Below are 21817 nucleotides of genomic sequence, written 5' to 3'. Positions count from 1 at the left end.
GTAACTTGCTTCAATAACACATCTTTTGTTATTTTGAACTTGGGTTGTGGGGTTTTTTTCACTCTCTCTAACCAACTATTTTGTTTGTCTACTTTGGCACTAAATAAGGCCTGGCTTTCTTTCTTTTTAAGGACACTGACTTACTGATTTCTACATGAAAATTTCACCAGCATTACGACTACTTGTTAGTATGCACAGCTACAGCAGAGGATGTTTTATTTTTTGACAGCTCCAGCTTCGTTAACGTCTCTGTAAACTGTGGAAAGAAAGCTGCCATTTTAGTACATAAGTGGGCTGTACTACAAACAGACACATTTCCGAAACAGGAACCAATCCACAAAATATTGCAAATTTGCATGCAATTAGAAATGAGATTGACTATCATATCTTTAATTAAATATGCTAAGTGAGTTGATCAAAAAATGGCCAAGCTGATGAAATGAAAGTATCCTTGATCTATATCTAAATATACATTTTTTCAAAGGAAGTCGTAGCCTTTTATCATGCCTTCATATTCCAATAGCTGGCATTGATTTCAGCCTGTCAGCTTGAATCTACTGGAGTTGATAAGGAGTCTTTGATAATATTTTTTTAGAATAAAGCTATTTTTTCCCCCAGAAGTATATGGATTTGGGGTCACCTTGTTGGGTTTGCCCTTTTGTATTCAATGAGTTACCCAGAATCTCCTCCTCCTGCTTATTTATTTAGTTTTGTGATTTTGTCAAGGTTATCAGCTAGACATTTTATCAGGGTCTCTTTTCTCTGTGCCTCTAGCTTCTGAAAATTGAGACTTAACTTTGTCTGGCAGTTAGGATCTACTGCACAACCACTGGCAGCTCTGCAAACCTTGTCAGCTCACCAGAGGGGCTGTGGGGAAGGGAAGCTGCCTCTTTCTTGAGACAATGCTTTGAGCCAGAAGAATGTCCTGTGCATTACCTTGCAATCCACTGTCACCATTTGTCCTCTTCAGTTATGTGCTTTCATCCACCATCAGCTCCTTGCCCACCTGCCCTGTGAAGCACTCATGGGATATTTTCTTCCACCTTTTACTGCCCCTCCTCTCAGACTGGCCAAGGCTCTCTCCTTAAACCCAGGTACCAGTTTTTCTTCATCTGCTTGTCTGGCTTGGTGTGCATACATCCACCCAGCAAACAAGGGCAGTTTACTTCACAAAGAAATATGGTTTTACTTACTACAAGCCATTTTAAACCATTTATTTGACTTTTAAATGATCCTCAGCATTGAACTCTCATCTGCTCTGCAGATGGAAAGCAGCTCTTACCAAACAGGCTTTGTTGTCTGGGATATCCCCAGCCCACACTCAAACCATTCTGACGTTCTTCTGACCACTTTCATTTTACATTGTCCCCAAGGCTTAGCCAAGCTCCCTGGATTTCCCAAGCAGGTGGTAATTGCTATTCTGGAGCTTTCTGAGCTGGCATTACATGGACCAACCTCAGGCTCTCTGAATCTGCCTGGGCACGAAGTGTGGCATTGTGCTCTCCTATTGCAGGGACAGTTAGTCCTCACCAAAACCTTCTAAAGGGTTATGTCAGTGTGAAAGAGGCTTCACAAATGCCTCACCAGGTGTGATGTTCTAGGAGACCAGCAGAGATGGTGTGTTTCCATCAAGCTTGTTGTAAGCCATGTACAATTTGAAAACTGCATCAGTGCTGTTAGCTGAAAATAGGCTGGTGTTGCTCCATCACTGGCTCTAAAGTTGAAAAACAACTGCTGCCACTCCTGAAGTGACCATTGGAGAGGCCATATCATGTGCAGCATCCCTTTCTTATCAAAGTGGACCCACAGAGAGAAGCTGAGGAGGGATCTGTCTCCACTTGTGTGAAACCGTGTGATGTACCAGCATTACAAAGGTCACATTTTTCTTAATGCTTACACACAGCACCACATTCCTTCAAAGAAATTGGTCTCTTAAAGTTTGCTTTGTGTTTTAAACAAATTTCTGGCAAAACTTCTGGTGTATCTCTGAGATTTCTGGTGTCTCTATGTGTCCATAAATGGATCCCATCCAAGTTTAATTCTTCATAGGCACCAGCTGATATGTATAGATAATTGCAAATTTCATGGTTAGAGTTATTCAGTAATAACCAGCTTTGCTAAGTTAACTTTGGGTAAGACTTAGCACTGAAGACCTTTGCCCTTCTGTTTTTAGGTAGTCAGTGCTGTCATGGGGATTGGAGATCCTCTGTCACTGTTTGCTTGTTATTGGATAAACCAGACACACAGAGGCACCTCCTTCACACACACACCGAGTTCTCTTAAATGACAACGAGGCCAAGACTTTACAAAGTCTGTTCAAGTTACTGCTTTGGGGCTAAGCAGTGTTTTTGGCTCAGGACATGTGATAAATTTAACACACAGTGCTTGGAACAGACTTCTCATCTGTTCTTTCAGTGATAAGCAGGCATGGCCAGCCAGCCCCAGCTTAGCAGGATAAACAGCACCCCCTTGGAAACAAGCAGTCCTGGCTTTTTGCCCCCTTTGCTGTTTTTAAAAAGAGCAATATCTGAAACTTCAGCTTTTTGTCTGATTTGCCCATTTCATGCCCATTCTGTGACAGAGCATGGTACAACCACAGGGTATGGTGCAAAGGGCTGATGCTAAGCAGGAGGAATCAGACTTCTTTATAGCCTTGCAGGTGCCTCAGGTACCCATGCTGGCAAGACATTTTCCTTCAGAATCCTTTTGGGTTTAGCACCAATGCTTTGGATGTGCCATAGTAAAGAAGTTCCCCATCTCTTGTACTCTTTCTTTGTTGATTTTTTTTTATACCAGACATTACTTCATGTACTTTTATTCTGTCTCACTTGCTTTTCTCTGAAGATAATAATCCAAATAATTTCAGTCTTTTGGGAATTGCCATACCCTTGATCCTACTTGTTGCTTTTTGAATCCTCTGAAGTTCCCAGTCTCTGAGATGGTTGGAGATGGCTGGACCACAGCAGTCTGCTTGAAGTTGTACCACAGATCTATGTCAAGATACTGTATCTTTTTATTGTTCTTCAGCCTATTTTAGCTGTTTGCTTACTTTATCTGCACACAAAAACCAAAGCTGGGTGGCACCTGGTGGCAAAGGCTGTGATCTAGGTTACTTCTTCAAGCATTCATGGCTTATTTGTGCAAAATACTTCTAAAGACCTCTATTGACTCCCCAACCCCACAGGCCATTCCAGTGGTTTGTGACCTTTGCTATTAGAAAAACAGAAAAATATCTAACCTAAAGGGAAAAATTTATGTCTTACATACCTCCCAAGGGCAGGGAAACCAGCTTTCTTCACTTGGCTGTGTGATGTCCTCTTACATGTTTGAAGACCCACATCATGTTTCCCCTTTGGCATTCTCCTTGGGAACATGTGCGTTTTGGGTCAGACCTCTTGGCATTCCTACTGACCTTTCCAACTGGGCCATATCTTTCCTGCCCAGCTGAACTCTCAGCTGTCCTTGCAGACTGAATGGAAGTGATTCCCTTGTGTCCCACGAGGTTTAAGCCAGGTCACACCTGACAGCGTGATGTGCACATCAGCTGATGTCCAGCTTGTGAACAGCTGCCCTGCCCTACTGAACCACCTTCTGCAATACTGCTGTCCTTTAGCACAGCCATAGACTCAGGTCTTTTCTCCATCCTTACTGAGCTGAACTCCATCATCTTCTTCTCCATCTTCATCCAGAGGAGGCTGGACCTGCTTGGTACAATTTGAAAATTTACCCGTCCTCTTTATCCTGTTGAATAGTCTGGTACAAGTCCTAATCAACTCCATTCAATGCATCCTTGTGTTTTGAAAGAAAAATCAGTCATCACTACTTTCAAGTAGCATTTAATCTGCTTGCTTTGGCCTTATGACAGGTTTCATCCAGTTCACTTCTTATTTTATGAGAAAGGCACATCAGAAAACAACTTACCAACAACTTTACCTTCTTGCCTTTCCCTATCAAGGCCTCTCTTCTTTTGGTGTACCTTGGCCATTTGTAATTTGTAATGGATCTTAGCAGTTTGCCTTTTCTTCTAAATTCAGAGCTTCATGCAGACACAATGAACTTTGTTGGCCATTGTGTTGTCCGTTCATCTGGCATTTTTGGAGGCCTCTGAGGTTTTGCTTAGTCCCCACTGGGGCCTAATTAACTTCATAAATTTACAGCAGCCCAGCCAGTTCAACTTCTGACAGTCACAAACAGGCTCTATGTAATTTGGAGAATGGTTAATAGCCTGTCTTGCTCCAATATACCCTTATTTTGACACAGTTTTTGAGCATAGTGCCAGAGAAACCAGTAATGGGAGGGCAACATTATGATTTTTATTATGTTTTTACACAAAACCCAAAACTCTTCCTTTTGTTTTAATTTTTTTTTATTTTTATTTTTTATTTCTGTGTTGAGCAATTAGCTTACGGAGTTCCAATTCCAGCCTTTTAGAATCTCTCCCTGGTCTTCAAGGATCATTTGTGGTCTTCCTTCACTGCCAACTAAATTAGACATTTTACTGGCTTTCACAGACTCAGATTTCTATACTCTGCTAGCAATTCCATATATTGTTTGTTAACTCAAACAATGTATGGAAAAATCCCATTTCGCATAATGGCTTGATCTTTGTAACCCTGGGAATGTACAGCTTCTTGGGCTTAAATATATGGAATTATAGAGTGGTTTGGGTAGGAAAAGAGACCTTAAATGTCATCTAGTTCCGAGACCCCTGCCTATATAGACATACATATATAAATATAAATATAAATAAATAAGCTTAAATATGTGTTTTTGTGTTTGAATTTTTGTTTGGTAAGTATCAATCTCCCATCCTTGCCACTGCATCAGAGCCTGGTGTCCTACCTGCCCTGCACATCTTTCGTCTTGCTTTTAATCAGGTCAATGTTAGACTTGTAAAGAGATGTGAATCTGAATTTAAAATGCTGTTCTTGGCTTGCACAAACTCTGAGCACATGTAAGGTGGTGTGATGCAGCCTACAACAGGATAAAGTAAACCAAGAGCATTGGCACAAAGTAGGTACCAAGTAGCTGGTTACTCATCCCTGAGTAACCTCCCCACCCCGACAAGCCTTTAGCTAATGGTTCAGCTAATGCTGTCTTTCAAATTAGATCCACTATAATATTTCAAATTAAAGAACTCAGCTGCAGTGGGACAGACACATGGGAAAGATTAAGATGAATTAAGTAAAGGTGTGACATTAAATTGCAACAGTTAAAGCCCACCAAATCCCTGTGTGGATGTTCTCTCTTTTACAGATAAAATATCCCTCACTTCCTTTACATTTATTTATGAAAAGCTTAATCCTAAAGTGTTCACACTGGGGTTTAAGGCCCTCTTGCTTTCCTATCTGCAGTTAATTCAACTTAAATGTCTTAGGTAGGCTGCCAATCTAAGTTAAGAGTAGATGGTTTCCTGCTCTACTTATAACTTGTGTTTTAAGGCAGAGAAATGGGTCCTTTAAGTTCTGTCTCGTGTCATCTGACAATTTGTGTTAGGCAAGAGCTGCATTATCATCATTTTTGTTGCTTTTTCTGTCTATTAGACATCTCAGCATGGGACATTAAACATCCTCTCTTCTTTTAGTCTAGAGATTTATAATGCTAATTTTACAGGAATGCCAGGTGGGACCAAGCCAGACGTATTACAGATATCTGAATGTCTCGTGTCTACACAATCCCCCTCTGACTGATGCTGCCTTGCTATCTTTCTTTTTTCAGACAGGTATGTCTCTCATCAAACTTATCTTTTTTTTTTTTTTCTATGATTTTTGTGCTGTCTTGACCTCAAGTCTTAAAGTACTTCAGGCTGCTGTGTTATCACAAAATAAATGACTGAGTCAGGCCAGGCATGTTTGTGACATTAGAAACTAATCTGATTTGAAGAATTCTTCATGGCTCAGGTGGAAGTGGAACATTGCTCTCCTGCAAACAGAAAAGATTCTGGGAATAAGGAAAAGATCTGGGTGACTTGCATGCACCCTCTAACCAATATTGACCGTAAGGAATTATTTTTGTTTGCAAACACCAGATGCCCAGGTGTTTTGAGCCATTGCATGCCACCACATTTCCGTGCATCAGTAATGTCAGGACGAGCACACTGTGCCACTCTGTGGCATTGTCATTGATTCCTGATCTGCCAGCAATATAGGGCAAGGCAGACTATTGAGTCAGGCTTATGTGGGATCATGAATTGAAAGCTTGCTATAAAAAACATTAAATAATTAAAACACAAATTCCACCAGGGATGCTGAAATGAAGAGAAGCAATTTACAGTCAATGTGAGTGGATGCTCAGACAATGGACTCATTACATTTCTGCATTGAATATGTGTGCTAGTTAAAGCCCTGGTGAAATATTCCAATTGAAAAAATGGATGGAAAGTGATTTTCTAGCTTTCAGTAGCAACTGTTCCCTGATTGAATCCACTGCTGAAATGTCAGGCATTCACCAAGGCATTTCTAAAGCACCATGCATTCTGTCACTGACACATACTGGCTACCAACCAGTGACCTTTGTGGACAAGGAAGGAGGGGAGGAGAGAAAGTGAAGAAGAATAATGGGAGTGGGGTGCAGAGAACACACCTGTAATCTCTGAAAGTCAAGTTACTCTCATCTTCCACCAAAGCTGTGAACTTCAACTGTTTGATGAGTCCACAAGTACAGAAAAGGTGGGTTTAGCATTGTTTGGGAAGATGAATTGTGTCTGTCCACACCCTAACACCTCACACTTTCTCTTGGATTTACCTTGGATTAGAACTTTCTGTTTGCAAATACCTTCTTTTGAGAACATGAAATGTTTTTCAAGCAGTGCTCTCTGTATGTAAACTACTGACATGAACTCTTCACTGATCCTCTTCAGTCTGTTTTTTCAAGACTTAGCATCATTATAAAACACTCAGTAGAAACACTGATTGCTGAAGTGCAGATTGTTTTGCACATTTCCTTTGGCCTGATCCTGTAACCACAAACAGACATAAATAGTCCAACAGATCTTTATTTTTTTGCTCAAGAGAAGCCAACCGCATGTGTTGGAAGGAATGAGACTGTTAACGGTGAGTTGTGACATCTGCAGGGGCAAGGGGACAAGATGGAAATGCTGTATCCTTGTTTTACATGACAAAGGACAGAGAAGCAGCAGGGAACTTCAGCCTGGACAGAGTCGGACAGGTCACACCACTGGACTCATTCCTAAGGCACAGCAAACAGGGGATGTGGGTGGGTGAAAAGAAGCTGCACTTGATGTTTGTTGTTTTACCTGTCTGTGGTCTACACGATAAGCTGTAGGCCCACCCTAACAGTATTTTCAAACAAACAAAAATAAATTTTTGAAAAATGGGAAGCGGAATTATAAAGAGTTACAAGGATAAAGCAAGACCTGGAGAACAGAGTTAAAAATCTTGATACACAGTCCTTAAACCTGATAGCTAATAATTAGAAGCTCAGGCTTGATGAATGCAGACAAATACAAAGGCATAAATTTGAGAGCAAGGCTATGAGGCCAGCTTAAAAGTCCACATAACTGGTGGACTTCTCTCTCAAATTCCCAGACTTGATCTCTCCAGGTCAACAGCTACTTCAGTAGAAGTCACGGGCTTGATGCATAAATTTCTGAATTAATTCCTTGAGTTTTTCATGCAGGAGGTCCAAATGTGTTGGTTCTGCTTGATGTGTGCAGTTACTTCTGAAGCTGCTTCCTGGTTAAGACCTTTTAAAACACATGTATTCCCCAGTGATTCCCCAAAGCCACTTTTTAATACATAAACTACTTGTGCTTCCTATTTTTTTTTCTAGATTTATACAGAAAAGAGAAGAAAATAAAAAATAAAAGGAAGGAGGGTGAAGTGCTTTTTACTTTCCAGTATTTAGCCCTCTTAAAACTGAAGGGTACTGTGCTCCGTGCTGCATACACATTGCCTTTTAGAGGGTTTCTCATAGGTGGGAAACTCTTGGAATTCAGAAGGGAGAGGAAAGACTATATTAAAGACTATTAATTATTTTACCCAGGGAAAAGCAAAGTTTTTCTGCTATTTACAGAGCAGTGTAAGGAAAAAAATATAGGTCAAAATGCAAATGCTTCTTTAAGCTTCTCAAGCTACTGAGTTTATATATTTCTATTTTGCAATGTGAAAATACTGATATTAATAAATAAACAGCACAGTATTAAATATGTGTCCAAACATATGAATGAACAATATGAACATCTGTACCACAGCTGGGTGACTTGGTGAGGAAGTGCCATCATTTGAAAATATGTGAGGGAGAGGTCCAGGGGCTGATGTGTCCCCTCACCACTCTGCTCTGGTGCAGGGGACTTCCAGATGAACAAAGCACTGTAGGTTCTTACTGAACTTGACAATTTATACATGCTTAATTCCTCTTAAAACAACACAAAAACCTGCACCCTAACCCAAACTGTCATTTGAAAATTGGAACATGTCTTGATTAAGGTTATAGAAGAATGATAAGAGAGTAATGAACAGCACTCAAATATGCTGAGTCTTACTATTTTGCATTAAATACAAGGCAGTCTTTCTTCTTCGTGTTACACTGTTAATTGCCAAACAGATATTTTGAAAAGCAGGTTCCAATTGATGTGTCCTTGGAGAAAGACTTCTGCTCACCCTGCAGAAAGCTTTAATTCCTCAGTGTGTTTTAAAATAAGGTTTTAGTGCTGAGCTTTCTGACTCAGACTTAATGCAATTCAAAAGATATTTTTTTTGACAGGGAAAAATGAGTAAAGTCACCAAGTTAACTGTCTTTGAAGGAAAAAAAAAATCAAAGCTGAATAAATGTACGTCTTCCCTCAGTTTCTAAAACTCTTTGAAAATGAAAGTTTCCCATTTTATTCAATAAGCAGGTTAATGACACTTCTTGTATTTGTGTAAAATTGTTGAGGACTGCATGGAATGTAGCTACATTTTATTAACCCCTTCCTCTGCTCACAGAGATGGAGTACTCGACACCATCATTTTGAAATGCACATATTGCAAAAAGTCAGGGCAGCCCTTCTTCAGGGTCCTGGTGCCATTAACACTCTCTTCTTAATGCAATTTCTTGCACTGTAACTTGATGGCACAACCTCTGACCTGCGCGAGGGTGCAGAACCTTATTAATGCACCTGGCTGAAGGAACTCGAAACCCCACAGTCCAGCTGACTCACCAGGCAGATGCTTCTCACCTCTCACAGCACCTGAGTGAAGGACACAAGCCTCATCACGGAGACAGGGTGATCCTGTAGGACAGCCTGGGAATAACTAAGCTTGTAGCAAAAAGCTTTGGGCTTCTGCTGATTGAATGAGTCACAGAGCTAAGCCCAGCGAAGCTGGTAAATTTTACCCAACAGAGCTTATGCAGATCTTGGCTTCAATCCAGCAGAGCACTTAAGCACATGCTTAATTATACGCAAATGACACAGAGCAATTGAGGTACGCACGTGTTTAAGTGCGTTGCTGGGTGAAAGACTTTATTTAGAGAAACGTGGAAAAGTTGGTAACCCCTGGAAGAGGTGAAGCTGAGAGGTGCAACACCGTGCCACAGCCCAGGCTGCAGAGGTGCAGCCAGTCTGGGTGGAGAGCTAGTTCAGGGACGGCATTGGGTTTTAAGATTTGGCCTCTAGCAGTTCCCCAAATAATTTATTGTGCAGGGTCATGGCGAACATCACGATAATGGAGATTACAGTGCAGAAAACTCATGTTGGTACTTTCACACGGATCTGGAGGCCCCGAGAGCCCGAGGGACACGGTGTGTGCAGTGGCACTGTCAGTCTGCAGTGGGGCCTCACCCCAGGGAAGCACCACCAGTGGGGAACCACATCAGGCTTTGCTCCTCTCCACTGAGGCTGGCAGAGCCCCGGAACAGGCTGCCCAGGGCGGCCGTGGAATCTCCCTCTTCGGGGACATTCCAAACCCACCTGGACGCGTTCCCGTGTCACCTGCTCCAGCCGGCCCTGCCCGGGGGCAGTCGGTCGGGATGATCTCCAGGGGTCCCTTCCAGCCACAGCACTTCTGTAGCAGCTGAGCCTTCTCCCGTGGCGGCCGCTCCGGCCTCCTCTGCCCCGGGCGGCCCTGCTGCGCTTTAAGCGGCCGCCCGGGCACCGAGGGGCTCGGGGGCCGCCCCCGCCGGGGCCGATGCCCGAAGGGTCTCTCCCGCCCCGCCTCCGCCCGGGGCCGGCGCGGGCAGCGCTCCCACGGCCGCGGCGGCCTCCTGACCCGCGCGTAACCCGGCACCGCCCGCCCCGGCAGCCGCCGCAGCCCCGGCGCGGCTCCAGGCTCCCGGCTCCCGGCTCGCTTCCCCATCGCCGTCATCCCCATCCTCCTCCTCCTCCTCCTCCCGTCCCGCCGGTCCTCCGGGCGCGTTTCCCGTGGTGCAGCGCGCGCGCGGCGCTCTGGCCGGGTGTCGCTGTCACCGCCCGCGGACGCTCGGCGGAGCAGCAGGAAGGAGCCGCCGCCGCCGCCGCCGCCGCTCCCCCCGGGCTCCCCCCGCCGCCGCCGCCGCCCCGCCGGCCCCCCCTGCCCGCGCCCCGCCGCCCCCGCCATGCCCGGGGCCGCGGCACGGCCGCTCTGAGCCGCCGCCGCCGCCGCCGCGCCCCGGCCCGGCCCGGCCCGGCCGCCTTCTCCTCGCAGCTCTGCGGCCGGTAAGTGCCGGCGGGAGCGAGCCGGGGCCGGTCGGGGCCGTTCGGTGCGCGGAGGGAGGGCGGGAGGAGGAGGAGGACAGGGAGGGGAAGGAGGGAAGGAAGGGAAGGGGGGGCCGCGGCGCGCTGCGTCCCGCATGGGCCGCGCTTGGCCCCGGCGCGGAGAGGCCGGCGGGGAGCCGGGGATGAAGAGGCGGCGGGCGCCCTCCGCCCGCTGCTCCCGCTGCTCCCGCTGCTCCCGCTCCGTCCGCTCCCCGGCCGGGAGCCGCGGGGCCGCGCAGGCCGCACCGGGGCGGCGGGGATGGGGCCAGCGGGGCTGCCTGACAGACGGACAAAGAGCTGACGGACGGACGGACGGACAGCGCGTCCCGCCGGCCCCGTCCTGCCGGGCCGTATCCTCCCGCTACCCTCCTCTCCATTGTTCCCGGTGTAAGATAGGTGAAGCGTGCCGACCTGCGAACAGTCATTTCGTTTGGTTTTATTTCTGCATAACCTTCTCAGAGTCTCCTCTCAGCTGCTCGGAGGAAGCTTTTGCACGGCACCTCTTTTCCCCAGCGCCGGGAGCTGCTAACAAGTGCCAGGCTGGAAGTGGCTTGGGAGAGCAGGGGGGACCAGTAGGAGTTGAAGAGAAATTAGTTGGGCTTCAAACACTTTCACTCATCAACATCATTCCTCCCCCGATTCCTGCCAAACCTCAGCTGGGGTGAGTGCAGCAACGTCTGCATTAAGCTGGCTCATGGAAAGGGAAGACATTTATGTTGCAAACATAAATCATCTCTCTGATCACTTTGTTTTTGTAAACTGTTTAGGGCAGCTGTGAGAGATTTTGCAGAATGATTTAAAAAAAAAAAGTGGATGTGTGGAATCCGGTGATCACAACTTTAGTCTTGCTTTGAAAGTCTGCTTGGAGCATGACCTATCTCTGTCTGCATACACGTGACATTCTGGTCCAAGAAGTTGTAGATGGGAGAGATGTCAGTCCTGATGAGCAGCATCTTTGCCACTGGACAGGACAAATGACAGAGGACTGTGTTTTTTCTTTTGAATAGGATCTCAGTTGCTTGTTTATTTCTGTGCTTATTTGCAAATGTCAGTAGTACTTTACAAGCTTGCCAGGAATATATACATGGGCCCACCCATCATGCTTCAACATTTTGGAGTGCCCATATCCAATTTCGTTATTGTAAGTGGTATAAATTTTGTAGCTGTTCTCCATTATGTTGGTCAATATGCCTTGTGAATGGAAGAAGTAGAAAAAGAGTACTACCCTGCATCAATTTTTGCAGGTGTTCTTATCCTGTTTTCTCAAATTCAGTCCAGATAAACCAGTGGCCTGATTGAGACTTACCGTCTATCCTGCTGTGTGGAAAGTTTGCATACCTTCAGGCCATGTTGGTTTTTCAGCGTTCCCTTGCAGTGTTTGGGTTTGTGCACTGTCCAGTGACAGCTGTCATCTGCAGGAGTTGTGGCTGCACCGGATGTTCTGGAGCATGTGAGGCCTGCTTTCCTGTGCATCTCGTGGGATCTGCAGCCTCTTGGTACAGACACATTCATAGGAGAGACCAGCAAAGCCTGCTCTTGCTGCAGTAATTTAGGAAAACAAAATTCAATTTCAGTTGCAGTTTCCTGAAAACTCTTGTCATGGCCTTTCCTCATGAATATGCAACTGAATGTATGTGTGTGTTCAGTTTCCAAAAGTGTTTTCTTTATATTTTTGCTGGATGTCTGCATGCCCCTCTTCCTCAAGCATACCTGTACTTAAATCAGTGAGCTGGTATAAATGAAGAAAGCTGAAAAAGATGAGGATGATCTCTTGCATTTAGACTGCTGTGTGCATGTGTCCTTCTGTCTTTGCTCCTCAGGCTGAGACCTGGGAGCACAGATGTGTATGTAACCTATGCTTCTGTTACTCTGTCCTGTCCATGTGTGCTTCATGCCTACTGTATTGCAAACATATTTTGTTTATGGAAAAATCCCTAATACTATGGATCATGAGATCAAACTGTTAAGTGGGTAAGTAGCTAATTGAACAACCACAGTGACTTTAAAAAAGGGAGAAGAATTATTCAGAATGTGAAAAGTTATTTTGCAGGCTGAATTGTTCACCTGAAAGAATATATGCTTTGGGAGTATTGTTATGTAGTTTTTCAAATGGTGGTTTTCCCTCTGAGTGTGTACAAGTTTATTTGTGTGAGGATTTGAAGTGGAGCGTGGAGATGTTCTAAATACAGTTGGTGTAAAACCATTGAGGTTGGAAGTTTGTACTTCCCTCTGAGAATTTCTGTGTACCAGTAATGTTAGAGTTGAACTATCAGAATGCTAATAATATATTACTCTAGTGAAATATGGTGATGGTTCATTTTAAAGAGTTTATCTCACTTCGAGATATGTTCTTTGCACCACAGGTTCAGTAATATAGACTTGCAAATAGTGGAGCTCAGGGTATCGGTTGTTAGTGGATGGATTTAGGTTAAACATTTAAAAATGTACTAATGGGGAGGAAGTGTTTGGATTCTAGTAATTTTGGGGGAAACGTGGTGGGTTTGGTTTTTGTGTCTGCTGCAAGACATTTGTGATTTTTTTGTGACTGGAATCTCTGCAGTTCTTCTCCAGTGAGGATTGCTGTGTGGGCTCTTACAAATGGAGACCTGTCTGTAGGGAGCAGCTTGATGGAGTGGGCCTTAATCTATCAAAACCCCTTTAAGTGTTTAGCATAATTTGGGATTAAGTTTGATTTAATTTTGGCTCTAATATAAAATACATTTTTCTCTGTGAAATAGCAGAAGTTAAATAAGAAATAGTAGCACTGGTAATGTCTTTTATAAATTAAGATACTGCTGTTACCCTAAATATGGAATGAAGCATCCAGTTTTCTTGTCCAAACTTAACCTGTCTTCTATGTTAAATGAATGGCACAAGCATTGAAAAGTAAGCACCAGTGGAAATATTTTTTTACTTTGAGGGCTCTTAAGTGGATCTAACAGAGAAATAGATAGGTTTTATTTTAAATAAGTACTTCCTCTGCCTTTGCCTGGCAGTTTAATGATAGCTGCCTTTCAAACCAGCATCATTTATGATGAAATAGATTCAGGCCTTCAGCTTGCAGTCTGATCTGCATAACTGAGTGTTTAAAGACAAAAGTGGTCCCAGAAAGGTTTCATGGGTGTAACCAGACATGGGTGTCTGCTTCTGTCAGGTTGCAGGGCTTATGTAAATGATCAGTACTGTGATTAAGTTGCACTTTAATTAGTTTAGGTTTTTTTGAAATAAATACTTTTGGGAAAATTATATTTCTTGCAGTACTGAGATTCATGCATTTTTTTCTTTTTTCAGTTCTGTAAATTGGTATCTGTGCAGAAACCCTTGTACTAGTATTGAGTTAAAAGTACAGACTTATTGTTTTTTAACAGCTGAGACACAGCTATTGACAGGACGTGTCAGCAAACCACAGCCATTGGCTATAATATGTAGTTATATGCCAAGCACAAATTTCTGTCTAACAAAGGAAAATCCATTCAGATTTTCATGAGATTTATTTTCATTTGCACAAATGCTGTTAGTTACTTTATTTCAGTACTTTCCAGTGAAGTTAAATACACAACCCCATCTGTTTAGCTCATTAGCTGGTTCTTTATATACATTTTAAATATACATTTTTTAATCTGCATAGAACAGAATGTTTTCTACATCAGCAGTAATTCCATAAACTACACAAGTGATAAAATTTAAAACTATTTAACTTACAATTTATTGTACAAATTAAAATACAATAACATATGTGAGTATTCAAATATTATATGTGATTAAATTATCTTCCCCTGACTCCATATAGAGATATTTTTTGTATGTCATTCATCATGTTGGATAAAATGCTTGGAAAAAACCTGTAATATGTTCTCACAAAACTTGATCATAAGTGTGTCCCAAGGGGAAATTCACTGTCTTTTAGAAAGACTGTGCAATCCACAACATGCAGAAGGGTTAGGGTCTCCTGATAACTTCTTTCACACTCTTAGAATGTTATTTTGGGAGATAATATAGAAGCTGGTACTGCTTTTGCTCCAAAATAATTTTAATATACTCTTAGGATATTATCAGTGTGTTAGTGTATTCCAGGCTATGATATCAGGGGGTAGCACTGTGAATACTGTAATGTAGTTAATGTATTACTAGGTTATATTATTTTATTATTTCATTGCACTTCTGAAACCAGCAAGCCATAGCTCAATAACAGCATGTGTATTGGCCTGATCCTGGAACTGATACACTCTGCTGGCATATTAGTATCACAGTATCTGCATCTTGTCACGGTATGTGCAGAAAATCTTAAGACAGTGCTGTCTAATTCTTCCCTTATGACTAGGATGACATTTTTATAAGCGCAGAATTAAACAGTCTGATGATAAAATGAAATCTGTGTGGGAAGAAGTTCCAACCTGCAAACAGCAGTAGACTATAATTCATGAACAGCCTATCAAATATAAACTGTCTAGATCTCTTGCACTGGAAAAAACCCAAAAAATCCAACATAAGAACCAAAACCAAAAATCAAGGTGCCTGTAAAATGTCCATAAATCAATTTCTTGATACAACATGTGATATTACTCATGTGTAAGGCTGTTGTGATATCTGTGTGAGTTCAGCTATGTGACTGATAGAGCCTTCTGTTCTAAAATAGTTTCAAATGGCAGCTGCATCTGCAAGGTTAAAAGATACCCATTCATAAAAACTTGTACAACTGTCTTAAATGTTTTCGTAATAATCTCCCATAAAGGCTCTATTAACTTTTGTTACTTATGCACCCCACCATGCATATAAAAGACTTCATTAGAGAGGTTTACAATGCCAGTAACATCATGACCAGGTCATGTTACCTTAGTGCAAGAGGTGAAGTGAGAAATATTGATGCTGTTTAGATGTGTCATAGTCATATGATCACTAGCAGTATTTAAGGAAAGGGAAAACCCAACTTTTTACATTCTCTGAATATTAACTGCTATGTGATTGCCCTGAAAATTTATCAGATTTTTCTTTTTTTGTTGTTAGGATTGAATTTGAATCAAGGAAATGGTGATAATGCTCCTAAAATTGTGTGTGCATGCAGATCTGTGTGCAAGACTCAAGTAGCATGTATTTATGGTGCCTAAAGCTCTAGTCTTGGAGAATGAGAATCTTCATCATAAAGTGAAGTTTATTTTGCCAAACAAGAAGCAGTGTGTTTTAGTGCCTGGGATGTCACTGGGAAGGGGCAAAGCAAGGAAGCAGTTTCGAAATACACTGGGTTCCTGCAGGTTTCCGTGGGCACTGAAAACTCTCCAGGCTTGCTTTCAACAAGTGATCTTTAGAATTGCACTGCAGACATTCTTCAGTTTTGTAAAGGCAGGGAAGAGGAAGCAAAGTGAGTATGTAAGCCAAGAAATATATTTATTTCTCAGGATCCATGGATGATTTTTTTAGTCTGTAGGCATTATAACAGTCAGAATTTCCAGATTCAGTGGATGATTTCAGAGTGTCTCAAATAGGAGTACTCTGAAGGAAATTATCATCTCCTGAGGCATGATTCTTCTCTGGTTTTGACCACATGCATGCAGTGGTTTCTAACATAGGTCACTGTTACATGTCAGTCTCTATCAAATAAAATATATGTGAGATGAATGACAATTGCCAGGCTTTTAAGTTGGGTCATTTATAGCACTGAGCAGTTTTTGATGCAACAGTAACTATATACATAAATTTAAGACATGTTCTCTTTTGTGTCTGTAAAGTTTCTTTTAACAAAGAAGTTCTTCATGATAGATTGGTAAACTCAACCAACTCCTTTTTGCCAGAGTAGTCTTGCACTGCTTACTTTGAAGAAAGTTTTTCTGTTGATCACTGTAGATCAACTGCAGAAGGAGGTGGTTAATCCTCAGGGTACCAACATGTGATACAATTATTTTACCAAAATCACTTGCAGATTTTCCAGACATGCCCATGAAATATTGGTTCTCAACTTCTGTTTTGACCTTATAACTGGTTTTCTTGAAAATGAAGTCTAGTGTGAAGGTGCCCTGAGTGAATATTGCTTTAACAATATCAAATAAAAATGAATCTTTCATATGGGAAAGACTGCTGTCATCCTTCAAGGAGGAAAGCTTTATTAGGCTGTGGTTCTCAGGAGCTTCCTCTGTCACTGGTGAATCTGACAGTTATATTTTGTGATGAATTTTTGTCTGAGTCAGCAAAAAGATGTCAAAGTTATGTGATTGTGTTCTGAGGAGCAGGAAAGCTTGTATTGTTATGGGGTATAATGAAGTAAGGAAAAGCTGCTTGACTTTAGTGTTGTTTTTTCCTGGTAGAGATGATGAAGTTGTCTTTTTAAATGACTTGTAGAAAAGAATTTTTATGTATTTGAAATTTGGTTTTTATGATCACCAATGATAAAATTAAGTTACTGAGAGGGAAATTAAAGTAGAGTTTATAGAAGAGGAGCACACAGAGGATGATCATCCAGTTGTCACAGTATTTTGCAGGAAGATGTGAAGTAGGTGGCAATTTGTAGACAAAACCAGTGGGCTTGTTGTCTGAATCTGACAGTTAAAAGTAGATCATGCAAACCAGGCATGTTCAGCTGGTGCCTGGTAGGAATCAGTGTTACATACACTACATTGGATCAAATGTAGTGCAGTTTTAACTGAGAGTTTACTGTCACTTTCCAAGGAACAGAGATGTGAAAGGACAAACTGACAGAAAACTTAATCTGTCAATTCTTTGCATGATCTTGTGTTTTACTGTCTAGAGTGCCTTTATGTCACCCCTGGATTACATTCCTTGTAGGTCACAGGACAGGCAGGGGGCTTTCTGCTCTTGTGATGGTGATGAGAGTGTGGCTGTATGTGCAGAAAAAATGGAATCTGTTGTAGTTACATCTTGTGTGCATAAAATTTGCTGTAACTTTAGGCAGCTCTTCATTTCCAACATCTGGTTGGACACAAGTTCAGCAGAGAAGTCTTGGCTCTGGTGCTTCTATCTTGGGTACTTAGACAAACAGTGTTAGGACAAGGGGTAATGAACTGAAACAGGGTATGTTTAGAGTAGCTATTAGGAAGAAATTTTGACTGTGAGAGTGGTGAGACACTGGAAGAGGTTGCCCAGAGAAGCTGTGGATGCCCCATCCCTGTCAGTATTCAAGGCCAGGCTGCGTGGGGCCCTGAGCAACCTGGTCTAGTGGAAGGTGTCCCTGCCCTGGCAGAGGGTTTGGATCTAGGTGATCTTTAAGGTCCCCACTGAGCCAAACCATTCTAGGATTCTGTTACAAATTGTTGTCCTGTTACCTGTGGAACACATCTTTGCATTGAGGGAAACCTGAATGAGTGCAGCTGCATCAGTGTGAGACTCTCAACGTGGATGGATGAGGAACCAGTGTCTGGAAAGCAGTCCATAAAGGCAGAATATGCTGAATTTTTCTTTCATCCAGATGCTGTCAGAATATTTTCTGGCTTTACAGATTCGTTTCATGCTTGCTTAGTAATAGGATTATGCTGAATGTGTTTTACTATGACTTGGCTTCATCATGAGGTTGTTTGACTCTGGGTTCTCAAAAATTTCAGACCTGTTTGGAATGGTAGCCCTTAATTATTGGTCTGTGAATTAATGGCATCAAGATTCTTCAAGATTTTTATTCCTAGTAATTACAGGAGTTGTTATATATCATATCTTCTAATCATTCTGAATTCCTGTTTTAGTGTATTCTAGGACTTAATTAGTGAGAATTAGCTGCAGGGCACCAAAGTCATTGAGGTAGAATCCAATTTCCACAACCTTTTTATTCAAGAAGGCACAATCCTGAGAAGTCTGTGTTTTATTTTTTGGATTATTTTCAGTGTTAGCTAATGGGCCAGGATATCTGTGTTATTATTGCTGTTATAAAATAGTTTCTAGACATCTCATGTTTTGGCTTGCCTCACTCTGAAAATGGGCTTAAGTGCCTGAAAATTGTTTGAGAAATTTAAAACTGTAATGAGGAAAAATCACCTTGGGGTATGTGGTAGAAGTCAGTGGGATTCCTTGTTCATACCATTTTTGAAGTGTCAAGGGAAAGAGTTACCTGGAAGTTCTTGCTGAGGTGGTGGATAGTCTTTTGAAGAGGATACACTGCAGAAGCAGACTGGATTTGGTACTTGATTCGCCTTTTTTTTTTTTTTTTTTTTTTTTTGAAGTGAGGGTCATTGAGATTAAAAATGAATTAAAAGAGGCTGATTTACAATTCTGGAATTTTATGTAAGTGGGATAGGAAAAGTTCTTAGTTGATTTGATCTGACCACAAGTGTTGGTTAGCAGTAGGGAGGTGGTGGATTTGTTGCAACAGTGTGGAAAAAAAAATCCTAACTGGAGACGAGTATACTCTTAAAAAAACCTTCTTTGTTGTCTTGGCAAACGTACATGGGCTGTAACATGCTTGTGTTCCAAGAGGGGTTTTGAGAAAGTGACCTGATTGCTCATTTCCATGATTTTAGAGTTTATTTCTACTCCTGCCTCCTCTGGCTGATTTCATACTATCTTTAAATACTAACACATGTCGGTTTATGTGCTGAATCTTCTGTTTATTCCTGATGAAGGTGCTTGATACTGTTCTTATGCTGTAACAGAGTGCTGTTTAGGCCACAGCAATCCCTAATTCCACTGATGAAAATTGCTCCTTGGTGCCCAGTTTGTAACTGCTTGAATATTTGAAGAGCAGTGATAGATTTTCTTTTTCTGGCTCAGTGTTGGTCAGTGCTCTCCCTAATGTAGCATCACAACATCCTCTGTTCCTTGATTTTTATCATGCTTTAAAGGAAAGAAAGGGCTGCCACCTGGGTATACAGGTTGAGATGCTGCTTCTAGTGATCCCTAAATCCTTGGCACTGCACTGGTTTTATATTCCAGAGCTGCCATCTCTGAGGGGTCCAAATGCTTTTTGGAAATGTCATGAGCATTCTGTGATTCTTTTTCTTAGCTGATAGATTAATATATGGGCTTATTTATTCTATTGACTATATTACATGTGTGTAGCCTTGTGTTTATGTTAGCAAATATGAAGTAGATACTTAATTTTTAGTTGCCAGGTGTGTTAGTCTTATGGAACAGGTAGGTCGCTAAAAGGCCTTTTTTATATAGGTAGGATAAACCTATAGAGTTTGAAGAGTGGAGCAGTGAGTAGAGATCTATGTCTTTGAGCTTTAGGCTCTTTCAGGTCTCCTGGCCCAGACTTTTGGCCCCTGAAGGTAACACTGTGCTAATTGAAAAGCAGTACAGAAAGCATAGGATTTGCTTGGTCTGTCTGGAAAGAATCTTTTGCTAGAGAGGTATTCATTCTGTCGTGTTTTGGATTAACTGGATTATTTGAGTTTCTGTTCCGTGTGTAGACAGATGAAGGGTGTGTTTGAAACACAGCTGAAATGAAGTAAATATCCATTAAAAATGAAGTTACACTGAGGTATGACAATGCTTCCTCTGGAGAAGAATGAGATGAGAAAATCTTCATTGCTTGGTGGAAAGTTGATCTGGAGAGAGCCAAGCACATTTTGTAGAATTTGTTTTGAGATGTTGTACAGAATGTAATCTTACCCTGAATAGGTTTGTTGAAATGAAGTTAGGGAAAAATGCCTGCTCTGTGCATGGTGATGTGCTAAAGTTGAAATTGGAACTTAGGAGAATGGTTCCTGTATTCTAAAATACTTGCATTGCTTTCACAACCTGAGAGCCCATGTTGAAATAACGTCGAGTGCTGAAGTAAGAGCTAGAGCTATCACCTGTGCTCTGTAAGATCTGTATTGTTGTTATTCATGGCCTTCTCACCTATGGTTTAGAATACTGTTAGTTTTTTTTCCTGTAAGTTTTCCTCGTGCTGTCATGTATGTAATTTAGGAATGTCTTCCAGAATCTCTTAAGATGGTTTTTGCAGCTAACTTCCAAGTTTTTTGAGCAAAACCTTCTTGCTTATACTTCCATTGGCTTATTGTCCAATGTTATTTCATCTATGTGGATGTATTAAGTAATTGTCTTGAATTTTTCTATAATTTCTGTTTTTCTTTAGTACATGTAGATGGCCTTTTAGAAAACATTGAAGCTGAAGTAAAGATATTACAAGAAAAGCACGGTTTTAAAAGAGCAATTTTAGGTGTAAGTCAAGTATGCAAGCCTTAAAATTGCAGCATTGAGCTTTACCTGTGCCACTTAATTTTACCATCACCTTATATTATTTATATATTGCATCTTAATGTTATGGCATATTATTTCATGATACATGAACCCCAAAGCCCCTACCTTTTTGACTGTCCATGAATTGGATAAGCAGCTGCTCTGTACTTTGCTTTCTTCTTTTTGTGTAACGTGTTTTCTTATTGTGCTCTGCTCAGTCCTGCTCTGAAGGCAGAATGAATATATTTCTGTGTGAAATTTCTCTAATAGTTATCAGTAGGCTTGTGAGGCCCTCAGAGATAATGCCTGCTACTCGTTTCACACCTAAATTCTCGGTAGATCACTGCACCTGATATAGAGACAAGAAGTGAAAAGATGGGAGGGGGAATGATTTGCCAAGATAACAGATTTGCCCCAAAAGCAGCGGCAGAGCTGCAAAAAGAAGCCATATCTCTCCTAATTCTGTTACATCATGGTGGTAAACAATGTTTCTCTTTACAGAGTCTTACTGTTGTGATTACCATTTCTTGATGGCAGTCTCACATTGTCATGCCCCATCCTCTGATGATTCTGCACCAAAGTGGCTGCTCCATGTTAGTTGGAAACCTTCTGCTGGTTTGGCTTTCTGCTCAGAGTTAGGTCCTGGGAGGCCAGACCCCTCTTGCCCAGCTTCTCACAGCAGTTTTCTCAGTCACTGGTGCAGGTTTACCTTTCCATCTGAGGTGTGCTGCCTTCTCCCTGAGGCTGCAGGAACAAGAGCACCACAACCTGATTAGTTCACCCTTGTGACCTATATTGAATATTGCTTGTTGTTACAAGTATTTTACTATGCCTCAGGGAGAGGAAATGGATCTTTCTTATTTTATGGCTGTAGAATTGGTGCCTGTGAGCTAGATGAAAATTTGTGTTTGGTGTGGATGTCCATTGAGCTCTTTAAGAGCTTTTTTAAAAATTAAAATAGCAGCATTGCATTCATCTTTGTATTTTTAACGTAGTGCTATAAATGACGTAATTGCAGCCCTGAGT

The 21817-nt window shown here is 41.9% G+C and overlaps 1 protein-coding gene and 1 long non-coding RNA gene across 7 annotated transcripts in view; one reads left to right on the top strand and one right to left on the bottom strand.

Moving 5' to 3' along the window:
* Window positions 1-5485: 5485 nt before the first annotated feature.
* On the bottom strand, window positions 5486-10376 carry LOC135309146 (uncharacterized). Its single transcript, XR_010369462.1, has 2 exons — window positions 9204-10376; window positions 5486-9131 (listed from the first exon to the last, which is right to left on the bottom strand). It is a non-coding gene; the product is annotated as an uncharacterized LOC135309146 (long non-coding RNA).
* A 118-nt stretch (window positions 10377-10494) lies between these two features.
* Window positions 10495-21817, top strand: part of ZNF148 (zinc finger protein 148) — a 41887-nt gene continuing 30564 nt past the window's right edge. For 2 of the 6 annotated variants that reach the window (XM_064435091.1, XM_064435090.1), the window contains exon 1: window positions 10783-11333. The gene's annotated coding sequence lies outside the window, so the exon portion shown is untranslated. Of the gene's footprint in view, window positions 10634-10776; window positions 11334-21817 lie in introns of those variants that run through there. The other 4 variants (XM_064435088.1, XM_064435089.1, XM_064435092.1 and 1 more) reach the window with 4 other exon arrangements.

The sequence above is a fragment of the Passer domesticus genome, chromosome 10, assembly GCF_036417665.1.
Source record: "Passer domesticus isolate bPasDom1 chromosome 10, bPasDom1.hap1, whole genome shotgun sequence".
Taxonomy (NCBI): domain Eukaryota; kingdom Metazoa; phylum Chordata; class Aves; order Passeriformes; family Passeridae; genus Passer; species Passer domesticus.
This window is presented reverse-complemented; position numbering and strand designations above follow the sequence as displayed.